The following is a 27,893-nucleotide window of genomic DNA, read 5'->3' as shown; positions in this document are numbered from 1 at the left end:
TTTGGCTTTTTAGAGCATCCTCTTTTTTTTCTTCACAGGCACCCAGTGTTTAATTTTTTAAAAACAATTATTATCTTTATTTATGTATTGGATAGAGATAGTCAGAAATTGAGAGGAAGGAGGAGATAGAGAGGGAGAGAGACAGAGAGACATCTGTAGCTCTGCTTCACCACTTGCGAAGCTTTCCCCCTGCAGGTAAGGTGTTTAACTTTCCACTAGGGTTCAAATGGGGTGGTGGAGACGATGGGGCACAAGAGTAAAAGTGCCCACAACTCACATCCCTTTAACACTGGACACATACATATACAATATGTGTGTATGCATAGAAGTCATAGGCCAGAAAAGTAAAAAAGCCCGGTTTTCTACACTTGATCTTAGCCAAAAGGCCGAGAAGCGATAAAAGCCCAGTTTTCTGAACAATTAAATACTGTCATAAGAGACATGAAATGAGAATGCAAAAGGGACTTCAAAAACAGCTGTATCTGTTCTGCAAAAAGGGCAGTTTCTTTTAGGAAGGATTTAGAAGTGAGAACTGGATAGCAGTGCTTGTGAAAAAATAGAATTACAGGGTATTGATGAATATAGTCAGCTTGCTAGAGTAGAATCCTGGGAGTCAGGTTGGGAAGACTCTAACAACCACATGATCTCTCTATCTTTCTTTAATCCTTTGCACTTCTACCAGCCAACTTTTTCAGATAAAAAAGAGAGTGACAGGGAGTTGGGCGGTAGCGCAGCGGGTTAAGCACACGTGGCTTGAAGCGCAAGGACTAGTGGGGAAGCAGGTCTGCAGGAGTCTCTCCCCCTGTCTCCACTCCTCTCTCGATTTCTCTCTGTCCTATCCAACGACAGCAGCAGCAGCAGCAACAACAGCAATAATAATAACCACAGCAATGATAAAACAACAAGGGCAACAAAAAAGGGGAAAAAATGGCCTCCAGGAGCAGTGGATTTGTGATGCAGGCACCGAGCCCCGGCAATAACCCTGGAGGCAAAAAAAAAGAGAGAGAGAGAGTGACAAAAGGAGAGAGGATCAGACACCATTGAAGCTTCTTCTACCGCAATGAACAGGGCAAGGACCTGGGTCATGCACATGGCAAAGCAGGAGAGCTACCAGGTGAGCTCTCTTACCAGCCCATAATCTCATCTCCTTTTTTTTTTTTTTATATTTATTTATTCCCTTTTGTTGCCCTGGTTGTTTTATTGTTGTAGTTATTATTGTTGTTGTTGATGTTGTCATTGTTGGATAGGACAGAGAGAAATGGAGAGAGGAGGGGAAGACAGAGAGGGGGAGAGAAAGACAGACACCTGCAGACCTGCCTTCACCACCTGTGAGGTGACTGCCCTGCAGATGGGGAGCCAGGGGCTCGAACTGGGATCCTTAGGTCGTTCCTTGCATTTTGCACCACTTGCACTAAACCCGCTGTGCTACAGCCTGACTCCCTTTTAAACAGAATTTAAGGGTTGAAATGATTGAGCATATGTAACAGTGTTATAAGTATGAGAACCTAGGAGACCATGATTAGGCCACTGGCTCTCAGTCTGGTGCCATAGAATGATAATGTTAGGGGCTGGGAAGTTGAGCACCTGATTAAGTGCACACATTACACTGTGTAAGGACCCCCAGTCTCTACTTGCAAGAAGGAAGCTTCAGGAGTGGTGAAACAGTGCTTCAGATGTCTCTGTCCCTATCTCCCTTTTCCCTCTCAATTTCTTTGTCTTTATGCAATATATATATATATATGAAAGATTTATCTTTTTAAAAAGTACAGAAATGTTAGTTAATGGGAAAACGGAGCCACAGCCACGGCCTGCATAAAAGACCTGGTGGTACGAGCCATTACAGAAGAGAATGCAGTCATGCAAAGTTGGGAAGTGAGAGGTAGATTGTGTCAGGCCATCCAGTTCACTTTATAGGAATCAGATATTTCTCCTGCTGTTTAAATCCGAGTAGATTTTCAGAACTGTCAAAGTGTGCAGGAGCTTTTTTGCTAAAGATTTAATTTAAAAAGTGGGTTTCAGGTGGCTCACTTGGTAGAGCACACATGTTACCATGTTTGAGGACCCAAGTTCAAGCCCCCACCCCTACCTGAAAGGGGAAAGCATCATGAATACTGGAGCAGTACTACAGGTATCTCTCCTTTTCTGTCTCTCCTCTTTTTAAAGTTTTTGGATATTGTGACACCTGCAGCACTGCTTCCCCCACTCACAAAGCTTTCCCCTCGCAGGTGGGGACTGGGGGCTTGAGTCTGGGCCTTTTCACAGTACGACATGTATGCTCAACCAGGTGCACTACTACCCTGCCCCAGTCTCTCCTTCTCTAGCTCTATCTTTCACTCTTTATCCAAAACAAACAAATAAACAAACAAAAAAAGCCACCTGAAACAGTGGAGGTATGCAAGTACCAAATGCCAGCAATAACCTTGGTGCCAAAAAATAAAGATAACAAATGATTTCTGTTGACTTCTGATCATTGTCCTGGTGAAAATGTTACTCAAGAACTAGCCAAGGCCAGGAAACCAGACAGACTCTTACTCTCCAGTGAGGCCAGGCAAGAATGCTAAATGTTGCCTCTGAAAATTGTCCAGCAGTCAGAGAAGGAAAGCAATGGAATTGGAAGCTTGAGAGCAAACGTCTTCTTGTGACATGTGGAGGGATGACATCAATTGGCAGGCCCTCTTCCTTTGGTAAGTATGTGAGGGGCAAGAGTTAAGGGAGTGGAGAATCAATGGCATGTCTTTGATACCCCCTGGGGCTAAAAACCTTCCAAATATTAGTGATCAATGCTTCAGATACATAAGAACAAGCCCCAGGGCCCTGCAGGGGCAAAGAAAGGGAAAAAATTAAATAAAGGAGATGCAACATAGAATTGAATATTAGAGTTATACTTCAGCTGGGGTGAGGGGGATCATGTAGTAGTTACACAAAAAGACTTTTTTGTTGTTGTTGCCTCCAGGGTTATTGCTGGGAGTCAGTGCCTGCACCAAGAATCCACTGCTCCTGGAGACCATTTTTCCCCCCTTTTGTTGCCCTTGTTGTTGTAGCCTTGTTGTGGTTATTATTGTTGTTGTTGATATCATTAGCTGTTGGCTAGGACAGAGAGAAATGGAGAGAGGAGGTAAGACAGAGACGGGGTGAGAAAGATAGACACCTGCAGACCTGCTTCATTGTTTGTGAGGCGACTTCCCTGTAGGTGGGGAGCCGGGGGCTTGAACCCGGATCCTTACACCGGTCCTTGTGCTTCACGCCATGTAAGCTTAACCCGCTGCATCACCGCCCAAGCCCCACAAAAAGACTTTCATGAATGAGGTTTCAAGGTCCCAGATTAATCCCTGGCACTACTATATGCCAGAGCTGAATAATGCTCTAAAATAAATAAATAAAATCCCAACACATGTTAAAATTACCCATGTTTTACCCTGTAGGGGTAAGTAGCAGTTTTTGAGAGGAGGTCCATCAAACCCTCTAAAAGAGGAAAATCAGTTCGGGTCCTGTTCTGGCTCTACTGTGTATTGGGCAGGGTTACATTAGCTGGGCCATTAAATATTCCTTGACCTGATTTTCCTTCACTGAGAATAATACCTGTCATGCCTGCTTCACAGGGTTGTTGGAAGAGTTGATCAGATAATGGACTTAGCCTCCTTGCAAGAACCATAAAGCACTTCTCAGTGGAGGTAGTAGCATTATTATGACTCTAATTATTAAGTCCTGCAGAGGGTTGGTCTGTGGCTGGAGAGTCATAGAAAACTGGAAAGTCACCTCCTTTCTTTAGTGATCTCTGCAAACTCAGAGAGAGGGAGGGGTGCGGCTTAAGTATGCAAGAAGGTTAAGTTAGTGTTCTGGGCTTGTCAATCTCCACCTATATCAAGTGCTTTCTTACACTAAATCTAAGTCCTTCCTTTTATAACTTACGCTTATTTTCTTTTGTTATGCTTAAAGATTTTCTACCTGCTGAAATATGATTGATAGGACAGAGAGAAGCTGAGATGGGAAGGTGAGATCGAGAGGGAGAGAGAGAGGCAACTGCAGATCTATCTGCTTCACTACTAGTGAAGCTTCCCCCTTTAGGTAGTGAGTGGGGGCTTGAACCTGAAGCTCTGCACTGCACATGATAATGCGTGTGCTTAACTGGGTGTGCCACCCTCTTGGGCCTCCATGAGATCATTTTTTTGGTGTTTATACATTCACTCAACAGGACCCAAAGTTGCCAAATTACAATACATGGGATCTGCAGTTCAAGTGTAGTAAAACTAAGCAATTGTTCTAGAAAGGGGCCAAGGACACATTTAGCTTTTAAACACCTTTATTTATAAAGTTTCAATCTCACGGGCTGGGTGGTGGTGCACCTGGTTGAGTGCACATGTCACAATGTGCAAGGAACCAGGTTCAAGCACCCAGTCCCCACTTGCAGGGGGAAAACTTTGCAAGTGGTGAAGTAGGGCTGCAGGTATCTCTCTATCTCTTTCCCTCTCTGTCTCCTCCTTCCCTCTTGATTTCCAGCTGTCTATATCCAATAAATAAATAAATATAATAAGAAATAAAGAGAGAAAGTTTCAATCTCTTTCCTAACTTTGGCCCAAGCTCATGTTATTCTGCTTCCCACAGGAATTGTATTAGGAGTGCTATTAAGGGTTTAGATATCTGAATTTGTATTGAAATTGTCTAGAGAGGACAGCCTTAGTGACAGCACATTTGTTTAGTACATAAAAAGAGGAGGAGAGAACCAGAGCATCACTCTATCACATATGATGTGGAGATTGAACTTGGGATCTCATGCTTGAGAATCTAGTACTTTATCTACTTTGGCAAGTAGCACTTCACATGTTAAGCATGCTTTAAATAATGGAGGGAAGATAAGAAAGCCCAGTTAGGATTGAAACATGCAGAAGAATTGAACTGAACCATTGTATTTCACCAAACACAAAAGTAAATTCCAAATGGATCAAAACTTGGATGCTAGACCACAAACTATCAGATACGGATCCAATTACAAAGAAGACTAAAACAAAAATAAACCAATGGGACTACATCAAATTAAAAAGCTTCTACATAGCAAAAGATACCATCACCCGGAGGCCCCTTACAATGGGAGAACATCTTTACGTGCCATACATCAGACAAGAGGCTAATAACCAAAATATACAAAGAGTTCGCCAAATTCAGCAACAAGAAAGCAAATGACCCCATTCAAAAATGGAGAAAGGATATGAACAGAATATTCACAAAGGAAGAGATCTAGAAAGTTAACAAATATGAATAACTGCTCCTCCAAGTCATTGATTATCAGAGAAATGCAAATAAAGACAACAATAAGATACCATTTCACTCCTGTGAGAATGTCATACGTCAGAAAAGGTAACAGCAGTAGATGCTGGACAGGTTGTGGGGTCAAAAGAACCCTTCTGCACTGCTAGTGGGAATGTAAATTAGTCCAACCCCTGTGGAGAGCAGTCTGGAGAACTCTCAGAAGTCTAGAAGTGGACCTACCTTATGACCCTGCAATTCCTCTCCTAGGGATATATACTAAGGAACCAAACACACCCATCCAAAAAGATTTGTGTATACCTATGTTCATAGCAGCACAATTTGTAATAGCCAAAACCTGGAAGCAACCCAGGTATCCAACAACAGATGAGTTGAGTAAGTCATGAAATACTACTCAGCTATTAAAAATGGTAAATTCACCTTTTTTTAACCCATCTTGGATGGAGCTTGAAGATACCATGTTAAGTGAGATAAGTCAGAAAGAGAAGGATGAATATGGGATGATCTTACTCATAGACAGAAGTTGAAAAATAAGAACAGAAGGGAAAACACAAAGCAGAACTTGGACTGGAGTTGGTGTATTGCACCAAAGTAAAAGACTCTGGGGTGGGGGGAGGATTCAGGTACTGGAACATGGTGGCAGAGGAGGACCTAGTGGGGTTTAATTGTTATGTAGAAAACTGAGAAGTGTTATGCATGTACTAACTATTGTATTTTACTGTTGACTGTGAACCATTAATCCCCCAATAAAGAAATTGAAAACAAACAAAAAGAAAGGAAGAAAGAGAGAAAGAAAGCCCAATTAAGGCCGATTTGGGAAAACGTCAGGAAAGATTAGCTTATGATGGAAGAGGTCATCCTGACCCTGCAGTTGCTGCCATGGTTCTTTTCCACCCTGGGCCTTCCTCTCACTGTACTAAAAGTCCTTCCAATTATGAATACTCTCTTGGCACCAAGTTGTATAAATGCTACCTTGTTAACTAATAGTACTATTAATTATATTAATGATTAATAGCTAATTAGTCACAATGTTGCAATATAACAATGCAGGTTTCCTTTCTTGAAGCAGGTCTGTGTCTCAAACGCGCACACACACACCCTCCCCTAATCCTGAGCACAGAGCAAGTCACTCTGAATTTGCTTTTCTGACCGCTCTGGCAATCTCTGTATTTCTCCGGTTTTTATTAGCTGTCCTGTTCATCGGCGAATGACCACCACTGTTTGACTTATTTCTGTTTTCTGTCATTCACACTGCACACCGGCGAAAAGGAGGCCAAAAGCAAACATTTTATAGATTAAAAAAAAATAAAACTTTATTTCATAAACCCAAGGTTCTTTCGATTCTAAATCTCCCTGGGGCCTACTTTGCCTCCTTCAGGCCCGCTTCTTCACTTTCTACCTTTCCCTAACCCTAGTCCGCCCCCTATTTCGAGGAGTCCCGCACTCCCCCCTTTCGCTCTGGCGCCCTCCAAGCAACCACGCCCCCAGACCCAGGAGAGCGGTGCGCACGCGCAGCCCACGCCTTTACCTGGGCGCTCGGGAGTGGGCGGAGTGGGCGGAGTGGGCGGGGTAGCGGAGGGTGGGGGTGGAGCGGGAGCCGGCGGTTATCTGGACGACTGAGCGCCCACAATGTGGCAGGAGGGAGAAAAGGTGCGCGCAGGCTAGCCCTGAGGGCCGCGCATGCGCGCCGCCGCGCCCAGCGGCCGGGATGCCAGGGGGGCGGGCGGAGGGAGGTGTCGGGATGCCTGTTGGGCGGGGGGGCCGGCGAGGGAAGGGGCCGCGGGCGCGCGCGCGCTCTCGCAGCCGCTCGCCCTCCCTCCCTCGCTCCCTGCCCCCTCTTCGCACACACATCCACACACGCACACCCCCTCCCCTCCTCCCTCCCCGCGCGCCGCCCTCCCCGCCGGCCCCGCTCGCCCTCGCGCGCTCGGAAGGGAGTCGCGAGACGTCGGAGCGGCGGCCACGTAGCGCTGCGGCGGCGGCGGCGGCGGCGGCCGAGGCCGGGTCTGCGGAGCGGCCCTGAGGACGGACGTTGGGTGGGGGGAGGGGCCGGCCCGGCCGGCGGTTGTTACTCGAGCGCCGCGGCTGCAGGCCCCCGCCGCAGGGATGGACCGCCGACGCGGCGGTCGGGGCGGCGGAGGCGGAGGCGGAGGCGGCCGGCCCGGGTGAGTAGGCGCCCCTGCCCCCCACGCACACGCCGCGGTCGCGGCTGCGCCCCGTGCAACAGCCCTTCCTCCCTGCATCCCGCCGGGCCGCCCCGGGCTCCGGGCTCCGGGCTAACCCTGCTCCGAGGCAGTGCGTGCACTAGGCCGGAGCAGCCCATCCGGCGCGGAGGCCCGGAGCTCTGCGCTCTTGTGTTCCTGGACTCGGGCTGGGGGGCGCCCTCTTCCACTCCTTCCTCCCCCCCCCCCACGGGACCCGGGCTGGCCTCCAGCTCTGCAGCGAGTCCCTTTTGCCCCGAGGCCTGCGGGGACAGTGGGGTTGCACGGGCTAGCGGCCGCGGGGAGGCTTGCGCCGGTGCTCTGGTGAGCATTCTTCTGCCCTGCAGCTGGTGGTTTGCACCCTCTGCCTCCCCCGCCCTGCGGTTGCGTCCAGACTTCCAACCCCCGGAGTATTGTGCTGCTACCTGAGATAAAATGCATCTTGTGTACACCCGCCCAGGACTCACCCCAGAGTGCAGCGTCGACCTTTCTTCACCCCCCCCACCCCCGCGGCTTCCCCTCCCCTCCCATCAGACTCTTAACTTAATAGATGGGAGACACTAATGGTCGTGACACCCTCACTACGTCTGCACATAACATGTTCATTGTTGAGGGATGGTTCCTATAGAAATGAGAAATGCCCCCTGCCTCACCCTCGACGTCTGTGTCTGTCTTCACTATTAAAGATCCCATATGCTCTTCCTTGAAGAGGGCCAGTCTTTGATCACATCTAGTGTGTCCCTCCCTCACTGCGCGCGCGCGCGCGCACACACACACACACACACACACACACACACACACACACTTCCTGATTGCCGAGCAGACGCTGTCACTGCGGATCCATTGTCAGAAATGGCATATGCCAATCAAAGGAATGTGCTTTTGCCTTTGGAGAAGGGTGCTTTCCACAATTCATGCTCTCAGGATGTTCGTGCATGAGTCTGTCATTGATTGTCCCGATATTCAAGCATTGTTAGTGTTTCCCTAATAGGTAGGTCCTACACACCCTCAGTCATAGCTGAGTAATGCTTTCCCTCAATTACTTAGATGCCTATTGTAGGTGTTAATTGCATTTGTTTGTTGTGGTGTTTAGCATCTGCGATGGAGTCATAGGAAGTAAATAGGGTAATATTTTGTGAAGAATTCTCTATTTTTTTCCCCTCCGGAGATGTCCAGGCCTGGTATTGTTCTGGGAATGGCAACTAACACATGCTTTGTTGACATGTGTGTGTCTAAGGAAGAGGAGCTGCAGTGGCTGGGATGTGTGTGCATGTGCTGCGAGGGTAGGTGATGGTCCTGGGGAGGACTGATTGAGAGCTGTGAGCCTTGCTGTGATGCTCAGAGCTAGTGGGCAGCTTGGCCTGTGTGTATTAGCACTGCACATGAATTCAGGTAGACACTGTCTTGAGTGTAATTTTGTTTAAAATACTCACCACTCGTTTTAGTGATCCTGGAAATGTCTGTTTCACTGATTTTTAACCTATCTTCAGGTTTATAGAAGTTCCAAAAAAAAAAAAAAAATAATAAAAAGTTCCAAGGACCCCGTTAGTGGAATAAACACATAATTGTGTATGCAATTTACATTCGTCTTGAAGTTGGTCCTCGGACCTCAGGTTAAGATTTTGTATTATTGCAAAAGTGAAAGGAACTTGAGTCTGTGTTTTTGCTCTGCTTTTTTTTTTTTTTTTTAAAGGTTGGCATTACTTTGGTCCTGAGCAATAAACAACAAAGTAGATTATGACTGTATCCTTGTGTTTCTTTGATTACAATGAGTTGAATATTTGTAGGATATCATTTCTCTGTCTTTCTGCAGAAGTGAGACATATGGGAGAGTTTCAGAAAAAGTTAGAACTGGGGTCAAAATAATTTAAAATTGATAGTGTACCCATGTAGTGTACTATGTTCTTCTTATAGCAAATGTCATTAGCAAAGCTAGTGGTCTGTTTTATGGAGGCTATTTATAATATTTAAAATATGATTCTTTAAAAGAAAGCTTTGTAATTCCCATAATAGAGCACATGCTTTATGAAGATTTCTCTCTTTCTCTCTTTCTTTCTTCCTTTCTTTCTTTTTAAAACTGTATTGACAGTGTTTTCATGTCTTTGTTAAGGGTGACATTGCCATTAGGATAATTTTTTAATTTTGTTTTAATGGAAGAATTTCAATTCTGTAGCTAGGGAATTCAGTCTTCCCATTTAGAATCTAGAAGTAGGAATGGGAATTTTACTACCTTGTCAATAAATACAGGATAAATATAAGCTGTTTTGTTTAAATCACTGAGCATCCATTTGCTTTTTGACCATATTTTAATCAAGAGCCTTTTATTCCAATTTATGATGGTGCTGTGAGCTGCAGTGATGCAAAATAAACACAGCCTCCTGCTCTTCAGGAGCTTAGAAGTCTGACAGTAGTTTTCACTTGAAGAATCTGTCAGACTTCTATGTTGTTTGCATTTGAGGGGTTGAGAGAGACCAAGGAATTCATGGCATTGACAACTTCTTGAAAGTTAAGGGAGACATGGAATTTTGCTAGAAACCATTCCTCACATCCTAGGAACAAGTAGCATTTATTTCAGTAATTATGCAGTGTTCCCTATGAAGTTTGAAAGCTTGCTGAGAGTGCAAATACCACATTTTTTATTATCTAATAAATGCATTTGAGGTATAATATTACAGGCTGTGTTTTTTGTTAAGCCTCACATTTTATTGTTATAAATTATTTGCCTTATCTTAAGCCCAAACCCTTTTAGAGTTGAAAACATGTTCTTTTCTTTGTTAGCGCAGTATCGTGACAGATCATTAAAATCTCAGGGGACAGTGCACCTTGATTTAATATTGTAGAACCTCTTCTTACCAGTCACTTACTTAAACACCCACACACCACAGAGCAGCTGGTCATATAACACCACCTAGGACTGAGAGCAGAGTTCTCACTGCCAGATTCAGAGGTTGAAAGCCAGAAAACAATTGCATAGCAGTGGAACACGTCAAGAGTAGTGGTGCCAGCAGCTCACTCTCATTAATACAAACTGCTTGCTTTAGTTTCTTCAACACACTTCTCCAGACACCCTTCCCTTAGGAGGTTTCAGATCAGCAGCTTCAACTCAAGGGAAACGGCACCTACTGTCTGCAACTGTGGCCTCAAGATCTGATTCGTGACACCCAGAGCTGTTTCCATTTCTGCTCTAAGTATGGGAAGTAATCTTGTAGTGTGGTAAGAAAGTACTTTTTAAGTCTCTTTGAAAAAAAAAAAAGAATTGATAGTAATACTGTGATGTGATTTCATGTTTGATGGTCTGGATCCTATTTAAGAAGTAAACGGTAAAAGTGAAGTTTTTTTTTTTTAATTACTGTTTTCTAAAGGATTTTAGATAATTTCACTCAAAACGTGATTATACTCTTTAGTTTCATTTCCTTTGTTCTAAAAAGTCAATTGAAAGATAGCCAACAACAACAACAATAGCAAAACCCTGTGGATCCTCTTGTATTTTGAACCCTAGTCTTTGGAACTAGTTATTCTAAAGGAGAGGACTGCATTTCTCATCAGAAACTCTTGGGTCTTATGCATTGATTTTCATATGACTTTTTTTTTTTCCTCAGTTGCTGTCATCATTTCAGACAGCACTTGAATTTACTTCAGTAAAGGTGAGCTAGTGTTGTAATTAGTGACTTTAGCGGAAAGAGGATCAGAGAGACATTTCTTTGGAGTCGAGCAGAGTTAGATTTGCATCATACATCACTCCACCATTTATTGGCATGGGACAAATCACTTTGGCTTCTCTGTCCTCAGTTTTCTTATCAACAGGATGGGGTTTGTTATGAGGATTAAAATTAATACATGCAAGGTTCTAGTCGTCTTTGACACTTGTGCATACTAAGAGCTGGATATTTGGTAGGACACAGGATATGTGGGAGTGAAACTACTGACTATTTTGGTTTGCAAGATTTAAGAGGCCTGGCACTGTAAACTGCATACTTTCATTTGTGTAGATTTGGGATGAAAAAGTTGCAAATATTCGCTTTGGAGCATACCTAAGCCTTGCAGGTGCAGTCTCCTTATTGGAACTTTGATTTGTTGCTCTGTGGTTGACTGAACTTGGTGGAGGCAATGAAACCTAGTTCTGTATTCTAAAGTGTTACCCACAGGCTGTGCTTATTTTAAATCTGTTTAGAGATTTGGTTATGAAGGGGTGAAGGCATTAGGGTATCTCAGTGAATACTTTTTCCATGATGGAATCACACAAAAAGCCTTGTGTAAATTTCCATGGTTAATACAAACCATAAAGTGTATGATAGAATCAGTGAATATATCAGATTCCTATTAAAGTTAAGTCTGGTTTTATAGAAGTTATTTTGATTTTAAAAACGCCTATGGACATTTCCTGTTTTTTTTTTTTTTAATATTATTTTCCCTTTTGTTGCCCTTGTTTTTTATTGTTGTTGTAGTTATTGTTGTTATTGATGTCGTCGTTATTAGATAGGACAGAGAGAAATGGAGAGAGGAGGGGAAGACAGAGAGGGGCAGAGAAAGACAGACACCTGTAGACCTGCTTCACCGCCAGTGAAGCGACTATAGTGCAGGTGAGGAGCCTGGGGCTCAAACCGGGATCCTTGAGTTTCCCCGCCACGTGCTCTTAACCCGCTGCACCATCACCCGACTCCCGACATTTCTTGTTTTTAAAAAGATTTATTTCATGAAAGAGAGGGAGAAAGAAGGGTCAGAGCATCATTCTGGTGTATGTGGTGTCATAGAACTCAGTATCTTTTGCTTGCAAAAAACTTTTCATCTATTTTTAATGACTAGCAAAGATTGAACCATGGGACCTTAATGATAAGCCGCCTCTCAGTCCCATGAATATTTTCTCTTAAAGAATTCTCATTGCTGGGCTGGGTGTTGGCATACCTGGTTGAGCACACGTTACAGTACACAAGGATCTGGGTTCAAGATCCCAGTCTCTACTTGCAGTGGGGGAAGCTTAACAAGCAGTGAAGCAGTGTTTCAGGTCTGTCTCTGTCTGTCTCCCCCTCCCCCTTGATGTCTCTTTGTTTCTATCCAATAAAATAAATAAATAAATAAACCTTATTGCTCAAATCTGGGGAAAATAGCTCAACTGGTAGAAAGAACATCAGCTCTGCATGCCTGAAGTTCCTGGTCCCTAATGTACTGAAGTGTGCTCTGTCTTGTCTCTCTCCCTCATGTGAATTTCTTTCTCTCATGAGTAATAAATAAAATAAAGTGAGAAAAATGTAATTTCCATTGCTCTTCTGAGGTGTTGATCATAAACTGTTATTAGAGCTGTAGATTTTAGTGGTCTGGGCATTTTTGTTCTGGAGGGAGAAAGCAAAGTAAGGACTCTTTTCTATCAGATTTTATTAATTTTCCCCTTTAGGCTTATACCTATAAATTGTGTGTGTACCTCCGAGTCCTGTTTTTACCTAAAAAGACAGGTTTGTAACAGTTTTTTTTTTTCATTTTTAAAAGAGAATTGATTACTTTGAAAAGCAGAGTGAAGAATATATATGTAATTTTACTTAGCCCATACAACTTTTAAAATAGGATTTCTTGGCTCTTAAAGAATTCCATTATTCTGTCCTTTTTACAGAATATCATTGTGATGATTTTAAACTCACAAGAGTTACAGATAGACTTTTCAGATAAAACAGACACAGCAGTAATTCAGTAGGATTTACCTCAGGGAATCTGCTAATCCTTATTTTCTTTTTTTATTGAGTCACCTGACACTTGCACTTTGGTGTAGTCAGTCACCAGTATTGGAATGTTGATAAAGAAAAGTTGGCAAATAATGGTTTTAATTTATATTTATTTATTTTCCATTTTGTTGCCATTGTCTTTTTTATTGTTGTTGTAGTTATTAATGTTGTTGGCTAGGACAGAGAGAAATGGAGAGAGGAGGGGAAGACAGAGAGGGGGAGAGAAAGACAGACACCTGCAGACCTGCTTCACCGCCTGTGAAGTGACTCCCCTGCAGGTGGGGAGCCAGGGGCTTGAACTGGTACCCTTATGCCGGTCCTTGCGCTTTAAATAATGGTTTTAGACTTGCCTCAGACACTTAAAAAAAACTTAAATGCTGGCCAGAATGTGTAATAATAATGACACTTAAGTGGGTCCAGACTGAACAAATAAAATTTAGATGGTTGACTTATACTTTTTTCTCTCTCTGTTTGTAATACATTGAGCTACTTGGGTGGGGGTGGGGGGCTTGGTGGGGGAGCTTTTAGCCATTCTTTTTTTTTTTCTTTCTAGTAGAATAAAATGATTTGGCAGATAGCTAGTTGTTTCTGTTGTTGATGTTGTTCTTCTTTTCTCCTCCCCTCCTCCTCTTCCTCCTCCTTGCCCTTGGTCATATCTGAGTGATTCCCTTTGAAATGCTAGTAAAAAAAAAAAAATAGACTTTTAAGTCATTTGTACTTTTCAACTTTGGAATCTTTATTCTATTTAGAGAACTCAATGGAATACAGCTTCTTAATTATACTGTATAACCTATACAATGTTTATATCCCAGCCCATGTGAGTTCTCATTCTTTTGAATATATTGATATTATTATATCTAAAGTAAAACTGGCCTACAAACATTGAAACACATGATAAGATGTGTGATATATATATATTTTTGAGTGGTGGTGGGTAGTATTGCTTACCTCAGGTGGTTTTTTTTTTTATGTTTTATACATTTTCCCCTAATTCTTGACTGACACATATATCTTCCCTGTGTTTATATACTATTAAAACACATTATATACAGTTTGAGATTATCTTGCCTGAAAGATTCTCCTTGTGTGCTTTTTTTTTTTTAAATATGCAAAACATTCAGAATTAATTTATTTACTTGGAAAGAAAACTGTGTGTCCATCCATATAGAATTGGTTTAAAACTTAGGATATATTCATACAATAGAATCAATTTTATATAACTCCAGAAAAGAATGCGAAGTGTAGGGGAGACAGCATAATGGTTATGCAAACAGACTCTCAGGCTCACTGTCCCACCATTTGTCAAACTTCCCCCCTGCAGATGGGGAGTAGGGGCTTGCACTGGGCCCTTGAGCATTGTAATGTAAGTACTTAACCGAGTGTCCTACAACCCAACACCCCTGTGGAAAGCTTCCAACTTATGCTATTAATGAAAAACAGGGCACATAACTGTATATTAAAAATGTGCTTTGATTGTGTAAGAGTTTGGGTACAAGAGTGAATATATTTGGAGATTTTCCTACATAACATGAAATAACTCTTCAGAAGCTGAACGTCAGTTTCAAAAGAAACTAGTAATATTATTAGTCTGTTGAAGAGGATGGACTGGATGACTCAGTGTAGGGGGGTCATTTCATGTGTACTTTTTATTTAATTAATTAAAAAATTATTGATTATATATGAGAGTTTCATGTGAGACAAAGAGAAGAGAAAGAAACCAGAGCACACTCTGGTACGTGTTGATGCTGGGGGTTGAACCAGGAACTAAAGAAGTGAGAGCCCAGTGTTTTAGCAGTTGAACAGTTTCTCCAGTTGCCACTGTGTACTTAATGGTTATGCAAACAGACTCTCATGCCTGAGGCTCTGAAGTCCCAGGTTCAGTCCCCTGTACCACCATAAACCAGAGCTGAACAGTGCTCTGGTTAAAAAAAAAAAAAAAGTAAAAAATGTAATTTCAGTTATATGGGCTGGGGAGACAGCATAGTTTTTATGCAAAAAGACTCATGCCTGCGGCTATGAGGTCCCAGGTTCAATCCTCCATACCATCATAAGCCAGAGCTGAACAGTGTTCTGGTCTTTTTCATTAAAAAATAAGTAAAGAAAATATTTAAAAAAATAAAATATTAAAAATAATTCAAGTATACAACATATAGAAAAGTAAAGAATTCATAAATATACAGAGAGAAATCACAACTTCTTTCCTCATTAACACCTAGGATAAGCAAGGTGAATTAACCTCCCAGAAATCTCTCAAGTCCTTTTCCAGTTACTGTACTCTCAAAGGTTGTCACTGTTCTGAATTCTGTCATCATTGATCAATTTTGCTTGTTTTTTTAAACTTTATATAAGTGGAATACAATGTATTCTCATTTGTCTATGACTTGTTAAGTTCAAAATTATGTTTACAATAGTCATGTATATAATAATTATTTATTTTCAATTAATATTCATTTAATAATCCAACTAGTGTCTAACATTCTGTTGTCTCTTTATAGTATATATGTATACATTATACGGTGGATAGACTTTTTTTCTGGTGTACTATCATGAATAATGCTACTTTAGTCTATATGATACTTTTTAAAATAAATATTTATTTTATTTATTTATTCCCTTTTGTTGCCCTTGTTGTTTTATTGTTGTAGTTATTATTGTTGTTGTCGTTGTTGGATAGGACAGAGAGAAATGGAGAGAGGAGGGGAAGACAGAGAGGAGGAGAAAAAGATAGACACCTGCAGACCTGCTTCACCGCCTGTGAAGCGACTCCCCTGCAGGTGGGGAGCCGGGGTTCGAACCGGGATCCTTATGCTGGTCCTTGTGCTTTGTGCCACCTGCGCTTAACCCGCTGCGCTACAGTCCGACTCCCTATATGATACTTTTGTGTACTTAAAAAATTGTTCCATGTGAATGTATACTCACTATTTTTTATTTTAAAATAAAGCTATGGGAGGAGGTGTCAGACTGTAGCGCAGTGAGTTAAGCGCATATGACACAAAGCGCAAGGACTGGCATGAGGATCCCAGTTCGAGCCCCAGCTCCCCACCTGCAGGGGCTCGCTTCACAAGTGGTGAAGCAGGTCTGCAGATGTCTGTTTTTCTCTTTGCCTATTCTCTTGACTTCTCTCTGTCCTCTGCAACGGCAACAAAATGGGAAAAAATAGCCTCCAGCAATAGTGGAGTCATACGGCAGGCACCGGCGGCAGGCACCGGGCCCCAGCAATAATCCTGAAGGCAAAAAGTAAATAAATAAAATAAATATAAAGTTCTGGGAAGACTAATGTCCAGCTTTAAGTTAATCGTTGAAGTGTTTAATGGGACAAAATTTCAAATCATTTTTTCTTAGAACATTTTTTTAGACCTCACTGGATTTTCACAATATTGAGAGAGAGCAAGCAAGCCCTGTGTATTCTCTTATATTTATATAAGGAGGGATTAAATATAATGGAAAATATCTTAAAATAATTGCAACTCTTTTAAAAAATATTTATTTATTTATTTATTTATTATTAGATAGGATTGAGAGGGAAAGGGAGATAGGGAGAGAGAAAGGCACCTTGCAGACCTGCTTCACCTCTTGTGAGAGTTCCTGCTGTACATGAGGAGTGGGAGCTCGAACCTGGTCCTTATGCCCATAGAACTAAGTACGCTTAACTGGATGCACCACTGCCCAGCCTCTGTAATTCCTTTATTTTGGTTCGTATTGGACTTTGCAGTTCCACTCTTTTTTTTTTTAAGTATAGAAAGAAAGAGTGGGCTGGGGAGATACTGCATGATGGTTATGCAAATAGGTTTTCATTCCTGGCCACCAGAGATCCTGGGTTCAGTTCCCAGAACCACCACATCCCAGAGCTGAGCCATGTTCTGGCAAACAAAACAAAACAGACAAAAACCAAAACATAGTGATCCTCCAGTGCAGCAAGAGCTTGGCTTGAACCTGGGCTGTGTGCCTGACAGAGCACATGTACTGTCCAGTTGTGCTCTCTTCCCAGCCCCTCCCTAATTTCTTAGGTTGTAGTTAACATTTTTCCTTTAGCTTTCAGTTTACTTGATCTTAGTTTATTTTTTAGATAGAAACAGTGAGGCAGAGAAAGAGACTGTAGCAAAGCTTCCTACAGTGTGGTGGGGGCTGGCTTTGAACCTTTGCACTTGGCAAAGCAGCACACCATCCAGGTGAGCTATTTTGCTGACCCTTTTTTCTTCAAATTATGATGTCCTACACAAGTTGAAATTATATTTTTGTCTTTTAAAGGAAGAAGTCTTGCTTTTGAAAAAACCATAAAAATTTCAGATTAAAAAGTGGGGGCAGGCTGTGGTGCACCTGATTGAGCACACACATTACAATGCACAAGGATCTGGATTCCAGCCCCTGGTCCCCACCTGCAGCGGGGAAGCTTCACTTTACAAGTGGTGAGACAGTGCTGCAGTAATGTAGACATCATTTTTCATAGTGCTTGTGAGAGAAAAAAAAAGAAGCACTTCTCAGCTGAAGTAGAGTTTGCAAATTTCTTCTGTGTCTGTAGATTTTTGCTTGGTACATCTCAGAGATGTTCATGTTAGGTCAGTGGTGTGTCTGTACTGTCCCAGTCTGAATGCATGTGGGTGTGTATGTGTGAGTGTGGCCTGCTATGGAAAAGATTTCTGGTCCAGAATTGAGACCTGTCTTGTTCCCTTATCTGCTGGGATAGGCTCTAGCAAATCTGAGATCCTGAACTGGAATATGAGAGGATTAAAAAATTAATTAGGGCAGGGGTAGATAGCATAATGGTTATGCAAACAGACTGTCATGCCTGAGGCTTCAAAGTCCCAGGTTCAATCCCCTGCACCACCATAAAACCAGAGCTGATCAGTGCTCTGGTTAAAAAAAAAAATTATCTAGTACCTGAGGCTCCAAAGTCCCAGGTTCAATCCCCCACCATACCACCATAAGCCAGAACTGAGCAGTGCTCTGATTAAAAAAGAGAAAAAAAGAAAAATGAATGAATACACATTAGTTTAATATGAGAAGTGTTTTGCTCTTTAGGAGTTTGGTGACATTATTACAATGAAATATAGTTCCTTCTTATTAAAAAAAAAAAAGTTTTATTGCAACCAGGGGTACCACTGAGGTTTGGTGTCTGCATAAAACATCCAGTGGTCCCAGTGGCCATTTTCTTCCTTTTCTTTCTTTTTTCCTTTTGCTCGAGATAGGGAAATTGAGAGAGAAGGGGAAGATAGAGAAGGAGAGATACTTGCAGCACTGCTTCATCACTTGTGAAGCTTCCCCCCTGCAGGGGCTCGAACCCAGCTTCTTAAAACATGGTCACACTTGTGTTCTACTAGGTGCACCACCTCCCAGCCCCATAATTCTTTTTCATGGGGACATGATTCAGCAATAATGTATATGCCTTGCCAATGAGAGGCCCTGATTTGATTCCCAGAACTGCACTGCGTAAATGGTTGAGTAGTGGTTTGGTCTGTCAAGGAAGGGAGAAAGGGAGCGAGGGAGGAAGGAAAAGGACAATCACAGGGTCAAAGGAATAGCTCACCAGGTGAGGCCCCTGCCTCGCCATGTGTACGGTCCAGCTTCGAGCACTAGAATTCCCTGGGCATACTATGGTATGGGGGGGCAGCTCTAGTGCTGTGGTGTCTTTTCCCCCTCTCTCTGCCTGTTTGTCTGAGTTAAAAAGCAGCCCAGGACCAGTGATTGAGTTTATGCATGTGTGAAGCTTTGGCTCCTTAAAACAGAAAAAAAAAAAAAAAAAGACAACTACAATATTATTATTACAAATAGCTTCCTCTCCATCATTAATTATTCAACCAGTGTTTATATTGCCCACTTAACTCATAATTGCTTTTCCAGTTTATTATTTGAATACAGGCTCAAATATTAAATTATGATGCAAAGAAAAGTGATGATTAATGTCTACTTAAAAAAAATTTTTTTCTTTAAATTTATTTTGTTTCCCCCTCTTTTTTTAAAAAAAAGCTTTTTATTGTGGTGACACAGTAGATAAAGCACTGGATTCTCAACCATGAGGTCCCTGAGTTCAATTCCCAGCAGCACATGTACCAGAGTGATATCTGGTTCTTTCTCTCCTCCTATCTCATGAATAAATAAATAAATTCTTTAAATTTTTTAAAAATTTATTCATTATGTATATGAGGCTTTTACATAAGAGAATGACAAGTTAGATGCCTCTCTGGTGAATGCAGCACCAGGGAAGATTGAACGGGGAATCTCAGTCATGCATAACTGATTGAGTTTTCTCAACTGCTGGTTGAGTTTTCTTTCTCTCTCCTTTTTATTATTAATTTTTTTATTGCTACCAGGGTTATAGCTAGGGCTTGGTGACTGCACGACAAATCCACTGCTCCTAGAAGCAGTCTTTTTCCTCTTGCCTTCCTTCCTCCATTCCTTCCTTCCTTCCTTCCTTTTTTTTTTTTTTTTTTTTGTAACATGGAAATTGAGCGGGGAAAGTGACAGATACCTACAGTACTTGCTTCACTATTTGTGAAGCTTTCCCCTGCAGATGGGGAGTGGGAGCTTGAACCCAGGACCCTGCTCAGAGCAATGTGTGCTTAACTAGGTGAATCACCACTGCACTCCCCAAATATTCTTTTGTGTTTATTTATTTACTTATTTATTTATTACCAGAACACTGCTCAGTTCTGGCTTGTGGTGATGCCAGGCATTGAATTTGAGACCTTGGAGCCTCAGGCTTGAAGGATCTCTTTTGCATAATCATTTTGCTATCTCCTCTCTAGTTAAGCTAGCTTGCTTGATTGCCTCCTTCCTCTCTTTCTTTTTTCTTGCAGTTTTTGTTCTTGAAGAATCCACAACCATTTATTGTATGTATACAGTTGCCAGATTAAGATTCAGTTTTTCTTGTAGGAATGGGACAAGACTGGTGGGTGGTGGCATATACTTCTGCCAGGAGACATTACGGATTGTTTCTTTTTGGGTACTGTTACCAGCCATTGATGATTTTTGCTATATTTATTAATTAGGAATTGCAAAATAACACTACCACTATAATTTATTTTTTATTTATTTATTTATTTATTTTTTACTTTTTTGCATCCAAAGTTATTGCTGGGGCTCCACTGCTCCTGGAGGCCATTTTTCCCATTTTATTGCCCTTGTTGCGCTTGTTGTAGTTTATTGTTGTTATTGCTGTTGCTGAGGTTAGATAGGACAGAGAGAAGTCGAGAGAGGAGGGGAAGACAGAGGAGGAGAGAAAGATAGACACTTGCTTTACTGCTTGCGAAGCGACCCGGCAGGTAGGGAGCTGGGGGTTCGAACCAGATTCCTTAAGCCGGCCCTTGTGCTTTGCACCATGTGTGCTTAAGCCGATGTGCTATACCGCCCAGCCCCCTATTTTTAATTATAAACTGAAATACTTCTATAAAAAGAAATTTTTCCTTAGTAGCTGTTAATTTCACTAAGGTTCAGATCTGATGGGAAAAGCAAACCAAATACTTGCATTTCTCTTTTCACTTAACAGTTTTCAGAAGAGTAAGTTCTTTTTGTATAGTCTATAGGTGACCTAATGGATTTAATCACATTTGATGCGCTTTACACACTACTGTCATTAGTCCTTGTTCATACTCAGTTATCTTATTTTTGTCCATTAGGAGCTTGTTTGGCTGGCTCCTGCTTCCTTTCCCCCACTAAATTCTAATGAGAGAGAAAGATGACAGATACTGGGTTGTCGGAAAAGTTATTATGTATTTTTGCATAGAAAAATAGTGGTCCAGGAGGTGGTGCAGTGAATAAAGCATTGGATACTCAAGCCTGAGGTCTTGAGTTCAATCCCTGGCAGCACATGTACCAGAGTGATGTCTGGTTCTTTCTCTCCTCCTCCTATCTTTCTCATTAATAAATAAATAAAATCTGGAAGAAAGAAAGAAAAAGAAGAAAGGGAGGAAGGAAGGAATGGAGGAAGGAAGGAAGGAAAGAAAGAAAGAAAGAAAGAAAGAAAGAAAGAAAGAACGAACGAAAGAAAGAAAGAAAGAAAGAAAGAAAGAAAGAAAGAAAGAAAAAAGATCATGGGGCCGGGCAGTAGTGCAGCGGATTAAGCACAGGTGGTGCAAAGTGCAAGGACCAGCGTAAGGAAACCCCCGCCTCTGCACCTACAAGGGGGTCACCTCACAAGCTGCGAAGCAGATCTGCAGGTGTCTTATCTTTCTCTCCCCCTCTGTCTTCTCTCTCGATTTCTCTCTGCCCTATCCAAAAAAAAAGAAAGAAAAGACATCATAACTTTTCCAACAGCCCATAGATAGGTGGGAAGGGAGATGCATGGATGTATGGTAGACAGACACCAAAGCACTGCTCAGCTCTGGCTTATGGTGGTACTGTGGATAGAATCTGGAATCTCAGAGATTCAGATATGAAAGTCTTTTGTATAACTGGTATGCTGTCTCCCCAGCTTTGACACAGCTTTGGTAGTTTCCTTGCTAGCCATTATGACAGTTTTCCACACTCATATTTACATTTCCTGCCCTATTTCCTTTGAGTAGAAATATCCAGAAACATATATAGGTTAGAATGTTGAAGTAATATATATATATGTATTTTTTTTTTTTACCAGAGCATTGCTCAGCTCTGGTTTATGGTGGTACAGGGGATTGAGCCTCAGATGTATTTTTGCATAAAAATTATATTATGCTATCTTTCCAGCCCCATGGATATAGTATTTTAAAAAAGAACTGCTTCTTCTCAAGGGGCTTAAACGTTTATAAAATAGTTTTCATTTTTAACATTTTCATTTTAATTCATTTATTAGCTTTGTATATATTTTGATGTAATACAATCAGATTTTTACTTCCTCTTATTTGAATAAAGCAAAACTTTGGTTTACTACCTTAGCAGGTATACACATTAAAATGCAATGAATAGCTAAAGTCCTTTTTTTTTCTTTTTTTATGCAATTTGAAAAAAAAATGCCTGGTGAATTCTTTAAAGGAGTGAAAAAGAAAGCTAAAATCTTGAAATGTTACACATTTTATAAGCATGTTGCTCTTTGGAACAGTCATGGGAGTCAGGGCTGTAGCACAGCGGGTTAAGCGCAGGTGGCGCAAAGAGTAAGGACCTGCAGAAGGATCCCGGTTCAAGCCCCCAGCTCCCCACCTGCAGGGGAGTCGCTTCACAGATGGTGAAACAGGTCTGCAGGTGTCTATCTTTCTCTCCCCCTCTCTGTCTCCCCTCCTCTCTACATTTCTTTCTGTCTTATCCAACAACAACTACAAGGGCAACAAAAGGGAATAAATAAATAAATATTTAAAAAAAACTTAAAAAAAAGGAACAAGGGAGTCGAGCGGTAGCACAGCAGGTTAAGCGCACGTGGCACAAAGCACAAGGACCAACGTAAGGATCCTGGTTAGAGCCCCCGACTCCCCACATGCAGGGGAGTTGCTTCACAGGTGGTGAAGCAGGTCTGCAGGTGTCTATCTTTCTCTCCCCATCTCTGTCTTCCCCTCCTCTCTCCATTTCTCTCTGTCCTATCTAACAGCGATGACAACAATAATTACAACAACAATAAAAACATGGGCAAAAAAAGGGAAAATAAATAAATAAAATTTAAAAAAAAGGGACAGTCATTATTTTTTGTATAAATAGGTAACCATAGAGCCTATTGTCCAGACAACCCTGTTTATTACTTGACAGTAGTATAAGACCAGGGATCATATCTGTACTGTTCACAGATGTGTTAGCACCTCACACATAGTAGGTCTTCAACAAATACTTGTTGAATGTTCTTAAAAGTCTGCTTACTTTGTGATTACTGTGTTTTGTTTTATTTTATTTAATTTTTGCATTTTCTTTCTTTAATTTTTTTTTTATTTAAGAAAGGATTAATTAACAAAACCATAGGGTAGGAGGGGTACAACTCCACACAATTCCCAACACCCAGTCTCCATATCCCACCCCCTCCCCTGATAGCTTTCCCATTCTCTATCCCTCTGGGAGCATGGACCCAGGGTCATTGAGGGTTGCAGAAGGTAGAAGGTCTGGCTTCTGTAATTGCTTCCCCGCTGAACATGGGCTTTGACTGGTCGGTCCATACTCCCAGTCTGCCTCTCTCTTTCCCTAGTAGGGTGTGTCTCTGGGGAAGCTGAGCTCCAGGACACATTGGTGGGGTCTTCAATCCAGGAAAGCCTGGCCAGCATCCTGATGGCATCTGGAACCTGGTGATTGAAAAGAGAGTTAACATGTTTTGTTTTATTTTGTTTTGTTTTTGCCACTGGCTTGGCACCAAAGGAAGTTTCACAGGTGGTGGAACAGTGCTATGATGTCTTTCTTTCCTCTTTCTGCATTTTCTTTCTCCCTATATCTATCTGTATTTATATTTAATAGGTTGAAAAAAGAGCCCACTGACAACAGTGGTATTACATAGGCACAAAGCACTAGTACCAAAAGGGGAAAAAAAAAGCCCATTTAGGATTTCCATAGTCAGATTAAAAAGTGTGATTATTCCCTTTATTTATTTTCTTCTTATTAAGGGGGTTAATGCTTCACAGTACAGTCATTGACACCTGAGTATAATTTCATTATGCATCAGGACTCGAAAGTTTTCTTCTGCCCCTTCCTCCCTGGAGTCCTTTGCTTTGATGTAGTACACCATGCCCAGTCCACATTTCACTTTGTGTTCTCCCTCCAAGCCCGTTTATTAAATCCTGCTTATAAATGATATCGTTTGATACTTGTCTTTCTCTTTTTGGCTTATCTTACTCAACTAGATGTCTTCAAGTTCCCTCTAAGATAGTGCAAAGAAGATGATGTCATCATTTTTAACAGCTGAATAGTAATCCATCTTATATATTTATATGACAGTTAAAAAATTTTTTTTACCCACTTATCTATCATTAGAGGCCAGGTGGTGGTGCACCTGGTTAAGTGCACACACTATAGTGTGCAAGGACCCGGGTTCTAGCCCCTGGTCCCCACCTGCAGAGGATAGCTTCATGAATGGGGTAGAGCTGCAGGTATCTCTCTTCTCTCTTCCTACCATCTGAATTTCTCTCTGTCTATGTCCAATAATAAATAAATTTTTAAAAAAACATAGTTTAATAAAAATCCACATTACTGGGAGTTGGGCGGTAGCACAGCAGGTTAAGCACACTTGGCACTAAGCATACATGGCGCAAAGCACAAGGACCTGCATAAGGATCCTGGTTCCATCCCCCGGCTCCCCACTTGCAGGGGAGTCGCTTCACAGGCGGTGAAGCAGGTCTGCAGGTGTCTATCTTTCTGTCCCCTCTCTCTGTCTTCCCCTCCTCTCTCCATTTCTCTCCTCCTCTCTCCATTTCTCTCTGTCCTAACAACGAAGACATCAATAACAAGAGTAATAAGTACAACAACAGTAAAAAAGGGCAACAAAAAGGGAAAATAAATATTTTTAAAAATTCACATTACTAATTAAAGTCTTTCATTCAATATGAGTACATGAAAGAGAATTAGATTTAGTCATGTCCTTAGACCTATCTAATCAGGCAACCTACTTGGTCATGTGGACTTGGTTATCTTAACCACTGATTGAATTAGGTTATGACAAAAGTTATTAAACAAGTATTTGTTTGTTTTTTTTAACCAAATTAAAAATACAAGCTGTTTATAGCATATATATTATAAAGAGATGTGGTTTTCTTTGGATAAAGAAAAGTGTTGTATAAAAATCCTCCTCCCCACATAAATGTTTCTTCCACCTACTCATTTGTCTTTGAGCCAGTTGTTCACTTCCTCTTGGACTCAGTGCTTTTGCTGTTCACAGGCTGTTTTTTTTTTTAGACATTCTATTGTAATTGAAATGTAAATATCTAAAGCTTGTATTTTTACTAATTAATTTATTATACCCCAAAAATAACTTCTCTAGTTTATGAGGTGATAGTGCCTTGAAACAGGTTGTTCATTCAGAAATGTGGATTCTTAGAATTTTATTTTATTTTATTTTTGAGAGAGATGCAGAGAGAGAAAGACACAGAGAAACACCAGAGCACTGCACAGCTCTGGGTTATTGTGGTGCAGGGGATTGAACCTAGGACTTTGGAGCCTCAGGCATGAGTATCTCTTTGCATAACCGTTATATTATCTACCCCTGAAGATGCTTAGAATTTTTGCCATACTGAAATATGCATACTGAAAATTTGATACAGAGAGCCATATTTTTAGAGAAGGTAATTAAGAATTCTATGTGTGTGTGTGGGGAAACCTTTGTATATTTGAATGTTTTCCATTAGCTTTCCCTGCTCAGGTCTCTATTGATCAATTGCCCCAAGGAGTAAATAGCCAAGAATAGTTTTGTGTGGTGTTAAGGGGTTTTTCTCCTCACAGCAGATAATCAGATGGCCACCTGCCTCGAGTTCACATGTTAGTATTATGTCACTAGTGACTGGGGCTTGTTGATATGGTCTGTGGTTAGTGTATGCATATATGTTCATATGGACCATGCTTTTCTTCTCTTAAGTTGAAGTGTGTCATGGCATATGGACATATTGCCATTTTCCTCTATTTTCTTTACCTATTACCTAACTTTAATTTTTTTTAAATTACCTTTATTTGTTTATTGGATAGAGACAGCCAGAAATCCAGAGGGAAGGTGGTTGATAGAGAGGGAGAGAGACAATTGAAATACTGCTTTACCACTTGCAAAGCTTTCTCCCTGCAGCTGGGGATCAGGGGCTTGAACCTGGGTCTTTGTGCATTGTATACATATGCACTCAACCAGGTGTGCCACCACCCAGCCCCCATTTTTTTTGCATGTATGCAATTTCACCACTTTGATATTTTTAAATGTTTTATTTATTTATTTATTTAAGATCGGTCGAGAGAGGCCACAACATCAAGGCTTATTTCAGTGTGGTAGGGGCCAGAATTGAATCTGGGTTGTGCACATGGCAAAGCAGCACATAGTCCAAGTGAGCTATTTCACCAGCTCTCACTCTAAAATTTTTATCTACAGAGAGGAAGAGAAAGAGGTAAGAGAGAGAGACACCACAGCACTAAAATTCCCCTGATGCTGTCTCACTTCCATATGATAACAGAGCTGGAACCTGGGCCACTCATTTGTCACTGCATGCTCTACCAAGTGAGCTAGCTCCCAGATGGTTTATCTGGCATTTTACAAAAGATTTTTCTAGAAAGTTTCTGATCCCTTGAGGACAACAAACATTATACTCAAAATGAAACTAGGTTACTGTTTCTTCAACATACAGTGGTTTGTATCAAAAGCTGTTTGGGGCTTAATTTTGAAATTGTCCCCTTTACTTTGAAGTGGTTATATTTTAATTTGGACTGGTTTTATATTTTTGAATTTCCTGAAGTGAAGTGTTTTAATACTATCTGTTTTCTTTTTTATGCACCACTGGAGAATGGATTCAGGACCTTGCACATGCTTGATACCACTGATGAATGGTTGTCCCTGGCCAGTATTTTCCTCTCTTGTCTTTCCTTGCCTTTGCCTTTGCCTTCTTCTCCTCCTTCCCCTCCTCCTCCTCCTCCTTCTCCTACTTCTCCTCCTCTCCCTCCTCTTTCTTCTCCTTGTGTTGAGGGAGAGATAGACAGGAGCACCACTCCACCATGCATGGAGCTGCCTTAGTGCTGTCCATGGTGCTGAGACTTGAGTCCAGGGCCTCATGTATGGCATTGTGTGCACTCTGCTGAGTGAACTCTCTCGGCATCGTACGTGGTTGTTATCCACGAGTTTATAAAAAAAATTATTTCCAGACAATGTATCATTTTCAGTAGGACCAAGATGAAAAAAAGGTTTCAGATTGGAAAAGATATTGAAGACTGAAAAGTATTTTAGCAGGGTATTCCAAATGTTTACTTTTTATAAACTTTATTTTTTAAAATATTTATTTATTTATGCCTCCAGGGTTATCGCTGGGGCTCAGCGCCTGCACTACAACTCCACTGCTCCATTTTACTGGATAGGACAGAGAGAAATTGAGACAGGAGGGGGAGATAGGGAGAAAGATAGATATCCTGCAGACTTACTTTACCGCTTGTGAAGTGTCCCCCACTGCAGGTGGGGAGCCAACAGCTCGAAGCAGGATCCTTGCATGGGTCCTTAAGCTTAGTACTATCTATGTGCGCTTAATCCCGTGTGCCGCATTCTGGCCCCCGGCAACTACATTCTATATATATATATATATATATTAGAGACAGAAATCAAGAGGGAAGGGGGAGAGAGAAGTAGAGGGGTAGCTGCAGCCCTGCTTCACAGCTTAGGAAGCTTCCCTCTAGCAGGTGGGGACCAGGAGCTTGAACCTATGTCCTTGTGCACTGTAACATGTACTGTACTAGATGTGCCACCACCCAGTCCCTAGATTTTCTTAGCTTTAAAAATACCTATGTTTTTGCAACTAAGGAGGTGATACAGCAGTTGTGTGCAGGACTTGCAAGCATACAAGTAACAAAGTGTGAGCTTGATCCTGTTCTCTCTTGCTCCTTTAAATAAATAAGTAAATAAATATCTAAAACATCTGAGCACTTAGTCATTATGTGAAATAATGTTTTTATAGAAAGGAGACTGGTGTTTACTGTCGACTGTACACATTACTTCCCCAATAAATTTTTAAAAAGAGTAAAAAAAAAAAAAAGGAGACTGGTGGAAGCATACAGGAATTTTCACATTTAAAATATATATATATATTGGGGGTCCGGCGGTAGTGCAGCGGGTTAAGCGCACATGGCACAAAGCGCAAGGACTGGCATAAGGATCCCGGTTCGAGGCCCCAGC

At 41.5% G+C, this 27,893-nt stretch overlaps 1 protein-coding gene and 1 pseudogene across 1 annotated transcript in view; one reads left to right on the top strand and one right to left on the bottom strand.

Moving 5' to 3' along the window:
* Window positions 1-230: 230 nt before the first annotated feature.
* On the bottom strand, window positions 231-398 carry LOC132542187 (U2 spliceosomal RNA; annotated as a pseudogene).
* A 6,883-nt stretch (window positions 399-7,281) lies between these two features.
* The window catches only part of ZNF652 (zinc finger protein 652), a 58,526-nt gene continuing 37,914 nt past the window's right edge, over window positions 7,282-27,893 (top strand). The window contains exon 1 of the mRNA XM_007525632.3: window positions 7,282-7,427. The gene's annotated coding sequence lies outside the window, so the exon portion shown is untranslated. The remainder of the gene's footprint in view (window positions 7,428-27,893) is intronic.

The sequence above is a fragment of the Erinaceus europaeus genome, chromosome 12, assembly GCF_950295315.1.
Source record: "Erinaceus europaeus chromosome 12, mEriEur2.1, whole genome shotgun sequence".
NCBI lineage: Eukaryota > Metazoa > Chordata > Mammalia > Eulipotyphla > Erinaceidae > Erinaceus > Erinaceus europaeus.
Note: the sequence above shows the minus strand (reverse complement) of the source record. Positions and strands in the feature narration are given on the sequence as shown.